This window comes from Somniosus microcephalus, chromosome 2, assembly GCF_052327205.1.
Source record: "Somniosus microcephalus isolate GS21.2 chromosome 2, FLI_Smic_1.0, whole genome shotgun sequence".
Classification (NCBI taxonomy): Eukaryota; Metazoa; Chordata; class Chondrichthyes; order Squaliformes; family Somniosidae; genus Somniosus; species Somniosus microcephalus.
The window spans coordinates 34,140,763-34,153,243 of NC_140988.1; the positions used below are offsets into that span (position 1 = coordinate 34,140,763).

The 12,481-nt window shown below is 47.0% G+C and overlaps 1 pseudogene; it reads right to left on the minus strand.

Moving 5' to 3' along the window:
• Window positions 1–518: 518 nt before the first annotated feature.
• Window positions 519–12,481, minus strand: part of LOC147122649 (uncharacterized) — a 129,897-nt pseudogene continuing 117,934 nt past the window's right edge.

The following is a 12,481-nucleotide window of genomic DNA, read 5'->3' on the forward strand; positions in this document are numbered from 1 at the left end:
TTAAAGGACTTGTCCCTTCCACGCAGGTTCGTTATTGGTTTATGTACTTAGGATGCTGGTTAACTTCTGGACCTTTTTTACTGGCTATTTTCTGGGGCCCACAAGTGAATTCTACCTTCTGGGATCAATTTTATGCTGGTGCTTCACTGTTTTTGTTTGCTTTGGAGATAGTTTTCTTGCAGTCATGGGAGGTCGGGTAGGTCTCCCTTTGGGGCTGGAGGATGAGGGCGAGCAGCGAAGAAGACAGGAGCTGGAAGAAGAGGGAAGAGGAGGACACTGTGCAGCAGACCATACCCACAATGGATCTTTAGGGAGCACTTCTCATACCTCAACTTCATGGAGGTGCCTGCGCTTCACCAAAGTGTCTATCCCAAGCTATGTCACCTGCTGCAACCACAACTGGAGCCCCAAACCTATCCTATATTCCTGCCCAAGCTCCTGCACACTTACGCCCAGAGATTCACCACGTGAAGATCCTCCTCTAGCCGACACTCTAAAGTACCCATCTCTGAGCTGGTTCATGCCACGGTCAGATCAAGTGATGCTACATCTTCAGGAAGGCTGTCCTTTTCTTTCTGCACTGGCACAGTTGCCATGACATTTTCAGCACCTGAAATGAAATAGAAGGACAAGGGTTAGCTTTAAGTGTGATGGGAGAAGAGAGGGAGATGAGTGGCTGCTCAAAGCAGTTAATTTGCCATACAGAGTGTGTAAGGGTGAGATAGAAGCGAGAAGGGGAAAGAAGAGTAAGGTGTGCCGAGACCCTGCGTGCCGTCTTCTCCAGCTTTGCCACTTGCCATGGCCATGATTCGCCCCCCTGCCCGTGATGTCCAACATGTCCTCCTCCAGTGCGGTGAGGGTGTGCAGGCAGCCTTGGTCTTCTCCAGTTGCGTCTGCTGCTTCATGATGTACGCGACCTTCGCCTGCAAGAAAGAAAGGAATTGTTAGTGACAGCCTTGTGAGCTGTTTTGAGAATGTGCCTGCCCTAGTCGAATAGTGCAGATGTAGTGTGCAAGATGTGAGGGGTGGGGAAGGGAGGGTTGCAATAGTGGTGAGAGTAGGAGGTGCAGAGGCTGCTGTGTGAGGCAAGGGAGGAGATTGCAGGGGCATTGACACAAATTTTCAGAACCTCTCTGGCCACAGGGGAGGTGCCAGAGGACTGGAGGACAGCTAACGTAGTACCATTATTCAAGAAGGGTAGTAGGGATAAACCAGGGAATTACAGGCCAGTGAGTCTAACATCAGTGGTAGGGAAATTATTGGAAAACGTTCTGAGGGACAGAATTAGTCTCCACTTGGAGAGGCAAGGATTAATCAAGGATAGTCAGCATAGCTTTGTCAGGGGGAGGTCATGTCTAACCAATTTGATTGAATTTTTCGAGGGGGTGACTAGGTGCGTGGATGAGGGTAGTGCAGTTGATGTAGTCTACATGGACTTCAGTAAAGCTTTTGACAAAGTCCCGCATGGGAGACTGGTCAAGAAGGTAAGAGCCCATGGGATCCAGGACAATTTGGCACATTGGATCCAAAATTGGCTTAGTGGCAGGAGGCAGAGGGTGATGGTCGAAGGTTGTTTTTGTGACTGGAAGCCTGTGTTCAGTGGTGTACCGCAGGGATCGGTGCTGGGTCCTCTGCTGTTTGTAGTGTACATTAATGATTTAGAAATGAATGTAGGAGGTATGATCAGTAAGTTCGCAGATGACACGAAAATTGGTGGAGTGGTAAATAGCGAGGAGGGATGCCTCAGGCTATAGGACGATATAGACGGGTTGGTCAGATGGGTAGAACAGTGGCAAATGGAATTTAACCCTGAAAAGTGTGAGGTGATGCATTTTGGGAGGACTAACAAGGCAAAGGAATACACAATGAATGGTAGGCCCCTAGGAAGGACAGAGGATCAGAGGGACCTTGGTGTGCATGTACATAGATCCCTGAAGGCTGCAGTACAGGTAGATAAGGTGGTTCAAAAGGCATATGGGATACTTGCCTTCATTAGCCGAGGCATAGAATATAAGAGCAGGGAGGTTATGATGGAGCTGTACAAAATGTTAGCTAGGCCACAGCTGGAATACTGTGTGCAGTTCTGGTCGCCACACTATCAGAAGGATGTGATTGCATTGGAGAGGGTGCAGAGAAGATTCACCAGGATGTTACCTGGGCTGGAGCGCTTCAGCTATGAAGAGAAGGCTGAGTGGGGACCTGATTGAGGTGTACAAAATTATGAGGGGCATAGATAGGGTAGATAGAAAGGAACTTTTCCCCTTAGTAGAGGGGTCAATAACCAGGGGGCATAGTTTCAAGGTAAGGGGCAGGAGGTTTAGAGGGGATTTGAGGAAAAACTTTTTCACCCAGAGGGTGGTTGGAATCTGGAACTCACTGCCTGAAAGGGTGGTAGAGGCAGGAACCCTCACAACATTCAAGAAGCATTTGGATGAGCACTTGAAACGCCATAGCATACAAGGACCAAGTGCTGGAAAATGGGATTAGAATAGATAGGGCTTGATGGCTGGCACGGACACGATGGGCTGAAGGGCCTCTTTCTGCGCTGTATAACTCTATGACTCTATGGGTCTGATTTTCTGCCAGCCGTCGGGCGGCTTTTCAGGCGGCCGGGGGCCGAAAAATGGGGTCGCGACCCCACACGCCTGATTCCTCGCCCCGTCTGACTTTCGGACCGCCGTTTCTCCGCGACCCGCTTCAGTCCTGCCCGCCGCTGGCGGGACTGGCCGTCGGAACACTAATGAGCAATTATTACCTTGTTTAAGTTGATTTTCAGGGGCCGTTGCGATTTTGGGGCTTTCCCCACATCAAACACGCCCTCAGAAGTTGGAGCTTCCTCTGAGGAGTCTGGCTGCAAAGCCTCTTCCTCCTCAGCAGTGGTGACGGGGGCTCCGGATGGTCCTGTGGGGGAGTAAAGGAAAGAGTTAGAGATGTGATGGCAAGGCTACTTGCACATTTGGATTTGGCATATGCTCATAAGTCCAAATGATGTGGCTTCAGAATCATATCAGCAACTCATGCTATGCCAATGAGAGAGATGGGGAACTATTCTGTCATCAGCTTGCGGGCTTGCTCCGGTCTCTCCTGCCCCAGTATCCACAGGCACGTCAGCCCCAGCAATCTCGATCGCTGCTTCCTCCCAGGGGCTCAGGTGGGCGACTGAGGGTGGTCCTCCTCCAGTCCTCGTACGCTCTCGCCTATTGCGTGGAGCTGGCTGACATTTTTTTGTGTGTCAGAACCCCACATTCAGGGGAATCCGACCATTTCCCACACAAACCACAAAATCGGGCCCTATGACTCTATGACTCAGAGTGTGTGAGGAGAGGAGGTGGAGGTGCAGTGAAGTGTGGTGCGGTGTTGTAGGATGTGAAGGGAAGAGGGAAAGGGAGCTGTTGTGAGTAGTGGGGCTGCAAGTGGTGGAGGTGTGATGAGAGAATAATTGAGGTGAGGGGTAGGATTGTTACCTGCTGAGGTCATTAAACTTTTTTTTGCCCTCTCCATGTCTTGGAAGCTATTCCCTTTCATTGTCCTTGTCAGCCACCTCTTCCCACAGGCGGAATAGGTGTTGCCTGGAGGGCTTTCAGCCCCCTGAGGGGAGTGTTGTTGACAGGATCTGTCTCCTCTTGTCCATCACTTGAACCAAGGCTACCAAAGCGGCATTGGAGAACCGGTGGGCCCAATCTACAGCTTATGCAGCAATTGTTCTCCCTCTTGATTGCAGACAGAGTGCATCTCCCCTTTAAGAAATGGTATTAAGAGCTGGTTGATCAATTTTCTTCCCCTTCCTCAAAGAGGCGAGCAGCCAATAAGCAGCATGTGTAGTGCTGGCTACATGCCTGTCTCAACTGCCAGCGCCAAATTCCTGGTGTCCCTGTGCCCATGTTATTGGGCACCATCAGATTTCTAGGTTGGGATGTTTGCTGCACAGCTTCACTTACTGCTTCATGTGTAACCCAAAAGTTTTCTATATATTCCCACTGGTGATGCATAGATATGACAGAACCGAAGAATGTATGTATATTTTCTCTGGAATTTAAAATTAGGAACTGTAATCTTATTTATTGAGTCATTGGTATTGTGGCCTTTCAACTCTTAGACCAAGGTCTGAATCCAGTCACAATGATGGAATGAAAGTTTCTTCTGTCCTTGTTGAAATGAGTATGGGTACAATTTCTACTTTTGGGTCAGCATATGGGTTATGGGCCAAAAGTACTAAACTGCCCTAAAAATGGTATGGAATTGGCAATGTAACTCAGAGAGGTCACAGTTCACAATGCCAGGTGCAGTAATGGGGTGCTCACCTGACATCAAGACTGAGGCACTTAGGGCAGAGTCGCGATCAGGCTAAAACTGACCTGGGTATTGTTTGATGTCGATACTAGTGATAGAAATGTTCATATTCCCAATACCTCATCACGGTGAGCACCAAGTTCACCAAAAACTAAATGAAAGTCCTTCTGTTTGGGTGCAAAAAGGCTGTTGCCATAGGCCTGACATGTTTAAGATAACAAAATGATGCCAAAACCAGCTGCTTCCCATGAACTCCACAGAAATCGAATGTAATGAGATTTGTCTGCAAATTAGACGTGAGTCATTTTCAATTGCTTCTGTCAAATAATCTGGGGATATATTTGGGCCTGCATTAAAATAAACATGTCTTTATTAAACTGAAGGGGTTTATAATAACAATTTACAACAGAGTTTTTCTTTAACTTTACACAAGGAGCAAACTCTACCTCCTGATGTTAGAACAGATTGGCATCATTTTATATATTTTGTATTTCCACTTTAGAAATGAATGGGAAAATAAATGAGAAGGTATAACTTAAATAGATGTCTTTTTCCCCAAGATTTTTCCAATATATTCACAAATTATAGCAGGAAGCAAATCCATAATATTGAATGCCCTACACAATCATTTCAATGCAAATTCAAAAACAAGTATTGAGAGGAAAAGGTGACATTGGGAACAATATGGAACAGTTGGGTATGTTGTTTGATGTTACATTTTTCTAGATCTTTGAGGGTGGCCCTCTTTGAGTCTATCGAAGCTGACAGAAAACAAGATCATTTGCACAGCCAGTTCTTCAGCATTAAATCTTTTTCCTGCATAATTTCATGCCTGAGTCGCCCACTCCTTTTAACAGCAGGGCTTACATTAGTAGAGAAGATCCAGAAGCTGGTCTCGGAGCCTTCCATTGAGTTGTGCTGTGTGGTTTTGGTGCCCAACTGGTGGATTGTTTCCTCTCAGGAGCTGGTTTGTGTGGCGTTTTTTGCTTTGATCACTCTCAGACTTTTAAAACCATGAACGTCTCTCATCACGCAATTGCTTTAGCTGCGTATGGCAGACAGAATTTAACGTCTGCTATTTTTTCCTAACACATAAGCTGCGCTTTCTAACCTTGCTGGGGTTGTGCGGAATAATAGAATTCTTTTTTTTTATTCCAAATTTTGTGAACAGGTGTATTATTCAGTAGCATGCTGCTGATGGTTGAAGTGTCAAAATGTAAAGAGATTAAGTTTAAAAACTGTAAAGATCAATGCCAATGTGTTGAGACAGCATCTTCCTGTGTCAGCTTCCCATGGAGAAAAGTGTCTGAAAGCGACAGCACATTTGCATGACAGTGGAATGTCACTCCCATCAGATCATTACGTTTTTTGATGGTATTATTATCTTTACTGGCTTGTTGCTGATTTAGTGCCTTCGGATAAAAAATTATCTTCCTTGCCAGAAACTGAGATTTATTTTGGGGGGATTTTGGTAATATTAACTGCGATTCTGTCAAACTGGCAAGGCAGAACTTGGAGCCGATTTTAACTCGGCAAAATTGTTGTTAACAGGGTGGTAATGACCTCTAAATAAGATTGGTTAATCCTGTGTCTGCCCATGATCATTTATACATGAGCCTACTGCTGAGCGGCTGTAGTGCCTGCCTGTTTTAGGCGGTAGGCCCCTTTTATGCAAATTGGGGTCTTGTGATGTGTATAGGGCCCCAATTGCCATTTTAGGATAGAACTGGTTGGTGCATGCGCCATGTATTTTCTCTGACCAGTTTCACAGGCAATATAGCTAAAGAGGCCCCAGAAAGTTTAAGTTTTAAATGAGTTGTGTGGGGCCTGGTTGAGCAGGAACGCTCCTCCGGGCCCCACAACAATAATCTGGGCTGTTGCCACCCCAGGCTCCCCCACCTCCGCGATCGTGACCACCTCCCTCCCCCGGACTTACCTTGTTGCCAGCTGGGCTGCCCAATATTGTGCCGTTCTGAATCAGGTGAGTTGAATCGGGACGGTTGTTTCGGGTGGGAAGCCAGCCAGTTCTATTTAAATGAGGCCCGGGCCTCAAAATGGCTCTGGCCTATTTGCTGCTGGCTGGCTTGGTCCACTGGTCAGCTGCCCTGATCTTAAAATCGACCCCCTTGTGTTCAACATCATAAGAAGCACGCAATGAGAAAAACCCGCTCAGCCTATCAGGCCTATTTCTTCCCCAAACCACAATATATCCTCCCCTACAATATCCTTTACCCTACTCATCTGTTCCGCATGATCCTCAGAGCTAATTAAGCAAAACCCCACACAACTCCACTGCTCAACCCCTGGTAGTTGTTTTCTACAGATAACATTTCCTGTGTTGCAAAAGCTCAGGAACTTTTCCTTTATTAATATACTGGAGCAAGAATGCTGAATTATCCCAAGGTGTCGGTACCATGTTTGCGTTGGAATGCGGTTGATACATTGGCCATGAGAACAGATTTACTGTTGCGAGACTGATGCTGACTGGCAGCAGCAGATAGTTGAAAGGTAGAAACAGGGGTTTTACCTTGCATAAAAGTGACATCAACAGAGTTTCACAGACTTAACATTTCTGGAGCATTTGCAAACAATGGTGTTAAATCTGTGAGTTGTTCAAGTAATTAATACTCAGACTTAATCAGTAACAATAAAACAGGTCTTTACTGGTTGGAGGTAGGGACTATACGTAGGTCTTTACTTCATGCCCACAGGCGGGAACTGAGGGGAGATCAGTACCCACAGTACTATTTATACCCCTATGGCCAGGAGTGGTACTGCGTATCACTACGCCCAGCAAGTAGTGCAGTCCTGTCCATAGGTTCAAAGTAGCACACATATTACATACACAACATTCCTCCCTTCCTAGCTTTACAGTCATCTCCCCATTTAACATAACGTAATAACATATATACATATATAACTTCAGGTTTACATAACAGAATAACATAGATACATAGATAACTTCATGTCAAAACAGATCACAGATTCAGTCTCTGTGGTGGAGTCGGTTCACGTTGCTGGAGTGACTCATTCAATAGTCCTTCCATGGATTTAACAGTTTGAACTTCCGAACTGAATTGGCTCCGTTCGGAGGGACCACGTGTGTGATCTGGTAGAGGTAATAATGGTTCAGATGGGTCATCTTCTGTTTCGACTTTTCCTTTTCTGCTTCTTGGAGACTCTCTGGGCTCCACTGTCAGCTGCCAGCTGCATGCGCAGTTCCTCCTTCTCTCCCTCCTTTTTCCGTAGTAGAGCCACCTTCTCCCGATGTTCCGTAGACTTTCGGTGCTCCTCCATGATTTCTGTATGGTGGGAGTCGAAGTTACAAGTTGGGCAGGACAGGACATAGTAATATTCGGTGTCGTCCTGATCTAGGCCAGCGAGAGGGTCTTCTATTTCCTCCATACCCAGCTGGGCGTTAGCCAGCTTTTGTTCCAAGTCCAGACATCTTTCCTGAAGAGACTTCTTCATGCGTACCTCTTCATCCAGCTTTTTCTGGGCTTTCAGCAAGTCGTTTACTAATGACCTCATTTGAGATTTTACTACTTCAACTTCTTTTGGAGATTGATTGATCGGACTATTCAATCCCTCTACCGGAGCAGCTGTTTCAGCGGTCTGTTGTTCTACGTTGACGTGAGTCAGCGTACTTTTGGCATCCAAGGGCTGCTCTGTTGCAGTCATCTCAGTCTGTGTTGCCACCTCAGCTCTTCCAATAACCTTTGAGAGCTCCGAACCCCTTTCGTTTGAATATTGACGTTCGTGTTCAAGTTTTTCCCATTTCAGAGTCCTGTCCTTCAGCATATGCAGGAGTTGGCTGACCGTTAACTCCTCTGACATCAGACGTTTTGTGTGCTCCTGCTCCATTTTCTCCATCAGCTGCTTCTGTTGTCTTTCCAGATTCTCCAACTCTATATCAAAGAACTCTTTCGTTGCATTCAACTCTTGCTCACAACGGCGAAGCATTTGTTCTAATTGCTGTTGTAGTTTGAAATGGAGTTGAGTTCGAGCCCGGTGTCCCTCAGAAATGGGCACATCAGTAGACTTGCCAGACTCAGAATCCACAGTTAAACTATGTTGTTGTTGCTCAGTGGAATTCTGTGCTGAAACTTTGTCTTTTGCACCTGAGTTGGGCTTACCATCATCCGTTCCAGAGTCTGGGCCGACTATCTTCACCGAGTTCTCACTCGTTATTGTTTGTAGGAAATGCCAGTCCATATTCATTTTCCTAATCCACTCCCGTCCTAGTAGTGGAGAACCTCCTTCAGATATCACATATAAGTCCATTATTTGACTGTCTTCGCCCTTGTGGACCACTGCAACCTCTATTTTCCCGATGGGGTACACTCTTTGCCCCGTGTATGTTTTCAATATAATCCCCGTATCCTGTAGGGGAATATGTTGGAATAACTTTCCGTAATCTTTCTTATTTATGACCGTCAATGCCGATCCAGTGTCCAATTCCAGTTTTACTTGGACTCCTTCTATCTGAAGAGTGACCCAAATTGTCTGGAGGTCTGCACCCTTACCAGCGTTGAGTACTCTTAAGCTAGCCAGTTCATTACAGCTTAAGCTAGCCAGTTCATTACTGCTAGCGTCTGAATCGGACTCCTGTTCGGTCACCTTGTGTACCTTTGCGTATTTTCCTTGCGGTGACTTCTTGTTGCTGGTCTTCTTCCCTGACCTGCATACTCTAGCTATATGTCCAAGCCTACCACAAGTTCTACATTCTTGGTTTTTAAACCAACACTGGTTCTGATCATGCGTTGTCTTTCCACAACGATAACATTTGCCAGAACTCACACCCAATTTGTGTGCACTGAGCTCCGGTGACCGTAGCTGCATTACTGCCGTGCCTCTCACTGCGGCTTCATGTGCTGCTGCCATAGTGACCGCCTTCTCAAGCGTCAGCTCATTCTCCTCGAGCAGTCGCTTTTGTGTATCCTGTTTAAATAAACCACACACAAATTTGTCTCGAAGTGCCTCTGTCAGTCCCGTTCCAAACTGGCAATATTTCGCTAATTTACGCAATTCCAGCAAATAATCAGCATTGCTTTCATGCTGTAGCTGCCTTCTGTCGTAAAATTTAAATAGTTCCGCTAGCATCAGCGGCGTGGGGTTTAGATGATCTTTCAGGACAGTAACAATCTCATCGAACGTCTTATCCGCCGGTTCATCTGGTGATAACAGGTGTTTCAATTGCCCGTATGTCTTCGCACCCATTAAATTTAATAATGTTAGAGCTTTATCTTGGTCACGAATTTTATTGGCCTTACAATAATTTTTTACTCTTTCAACATATATGGCCCAATCTTCGAGGTCACTATCAAAGGTGCTAATATTCCCGTGTTTAGGCATTGTAGATTTGCAATTTCTCAGATTTTTTTTTTTTTACTGCTATCCAAGATGGCAGCTTCCCGCTCTTGCCGTCGTCCTCCGCCCACAAAATGGCGGTTTTCCCGCGCTTGGCGGTCTTCACCCGTCCCCCAACGCCGTCTCCCTTCAGCCCCTGAGTGCGGCCCTTATCTTCGCCGCGATCGCCCGAGTGCGGCCCTTATCAGCGGATGCGATCGCTGGATCGCGAAGCGGCTCTCGGCTCTTATCAGGAGATGCGATCGCTCCGTTGAAACGCCTCCCGCTCGAAGCGGCTCTCGCGCCCTATTCCTCCAGCTCCCCCAGCCCCGTTCGTGCGGCCAACTCGGTCGACTGCCTGTCGCGTCGCTGCCCGGCTCAGACAACGGCTTACCCACCACCAAGCTGGAGAAGAAGCTGACGGTCGCCGATGGAGGCTCCGAGGTCAGGATGTCTTCCAGTGGGGTGGAGAGGGTGGAAACCTCTCTGCAACGTCCTGGCTGTGGACGAAGCTGCCGTGGAGTGACTGCCGCAGGGTCCGAATCAGACTCGTCGCCAGTGTTAAATCTGTGAGTTGTTCAAGTAATTAATACTCAGACTTAATCAGTAACAATAAAACAGGTCTTTACTGGTTGGAGGTAGGGACTATACGTAGGTCTTTACTTCATGCCCACAGGCGGGAACTGAGGGGAGATCAGTACCCACAGTACTATTTATACCCCTATGGCCAGGAGTGGTACTGCGTATCACTACGCCCAACAAGTAGTGCAGTCCTGTCCATAGGTTCAAAGTAGCACACATATTACATACACAACAAATGGCACTGGAACAAAATGGATAATATTGATGAATACTACAGCCAAGCAACAGTGCTTTGCCCAGGCCCAGTTTTATGTTGATGACTAAGGCTGGAATTTTGCCGGCGCTCAGAGGACGGGTTTGGAGGCGGGTCTGCTGTCAAAATAGCAAAGATTGAGAGCCAGTAGGAAACCCGCTGTCAACCCGCCTCCACGCGAGTCTCCCAGGTATTGGGTCTGTCAGTGGAGAACTGACCCGACACCAAGCAGTGGGGGATACAATTGAGCTAATTAAATGGCTTCAAAGAGCCAATTTAATACTATTTTGAGGCCTCCTTCCAATTTTACGTTCTCCCCCATGGGTTACCCACTGTTCGGGGAACACGCCAGCTCACCCTGGCGCGAGTTGAGTCTGCTCTGATGTATCTGATAAGCTGACAGCTGCAGAAGTGGTGTAAAGGATGCCATGTTGCAGATGGTCAGTTTCAGAGCGCAGAAACTTTTGGTTACTTCATTTGTAAGACATAGAGATTTCTTTAGCTTGCAAGTGTTTAGAGGCGTCATCAGACCCGCTTCCTGTTAATTAGCCGGGAAGCCCACAGGGCAGGATTAACAAGGCCAATCAAGGGAAAATCACTTTGACAGAGCAGCTGCAGCCAGGATCATGACTGGAACCCAGAAACCAGCTCTCCCACCACCATCCCGACACCGATGATAAAATCGCGGCCTAAGAGACTGCTTTTTAGTTACAACAACTTGCCTTTATATAGCACCTGTAATGGCGAAAAGTGTCCCAAAGCATTTCACAGAAGTGTAATTAAACAAAAAGTGACACCAAGCTAAAAAAAGGAGATATTAGGAGGGATGACTAAAAGCTTAGTCAAAGGGGCGGGTTTTGAGAAGGGTATTAAAGCAAGCGGTGAGGCAGAGACATTTAGAGGGAGGGGATTCCAGAGTTTAGGGCCTAGCTGGCTGAAGGCACAACCGCCAATGGTAGGATGAAGGAAGAGATGAGAGTTGAAAGAATGAAGATTTCTTGAAAGGTTGTAGGTCTGGAGAAGGTTGTAGAGATAGGGAGGGGCAAAGTCATGAAGAGATTTAAATAGGACCGGGATCCAATGCAGGTCAGTGAGCACAGGGGTGATGAGTGAGGAGGATTTGGTGCGGGATAGGATGCAGGTAGCAGAGTTTTGGCTGAGCTAAGGTTGAGAACAGTGAGAACATGCCCAATTTACATAATGGACAAAGAATGCCGGCCAGTTACTCCCACATCCCACAAATTAATTTAAAAAATGTTGGTATACACATATATATTAATATACATATTGGGTTAGAAATTCTCTTAGGCCATTTGTTGGGCCTGAAATGATCGCCAGGCATGGAGCATACACCCCGACCAAGAGACCCGAGGCTGGCCTAAAATTGGGCCTCAGGCCTCGTTAACATTATTTGGGCGAGCTGCCGGCATCTGTCACGCCTTAACAGGAAGGTCGTCCATTTTGAATAGATTAACATCAGGCTGCTTGCCACGGCAGCAGTGGCCCAAGGATAAGTCCCTGATGGGAGGAAAAAGGAAGGGGATGTGATCATGGGTTGGCAATGGCCCTCGGGAATGCTATGGAGCTGGAAGGAGCACTCTTGCTCCTCCTAGCTCCATATCAATCCTAAAAAAGTCACCTTTTTGGTGGCGACCGCTTCCTCGACTGCATCCGTGACTGGAAACGCAGATGCCGGCTCCGTTCAGGGCAGCTCAATTTCCTTGAACGATCCTAAAACTGCCGCTGGCCCCACATTAGCATATGCACAGGGCCTAACACATGTTTTAGGCAGCTGCCCGATGCCTGAAAAATGGGCTGACGCAATATCGGGCCGGACGTCTTTCAGGCATCTTTGGGACGCAACACATTGGTCCCTAAAATTGGCCCTTATTGCACCTGTTTTATGCCTGTAAAATGGGAACAATGAGGTCCAATTTCTACCCCAGTGTGTGCGGGAACTTGAAAAACAAAGCTCTCCTATTGGCTTAGTGGCTAAATGCACTGCCC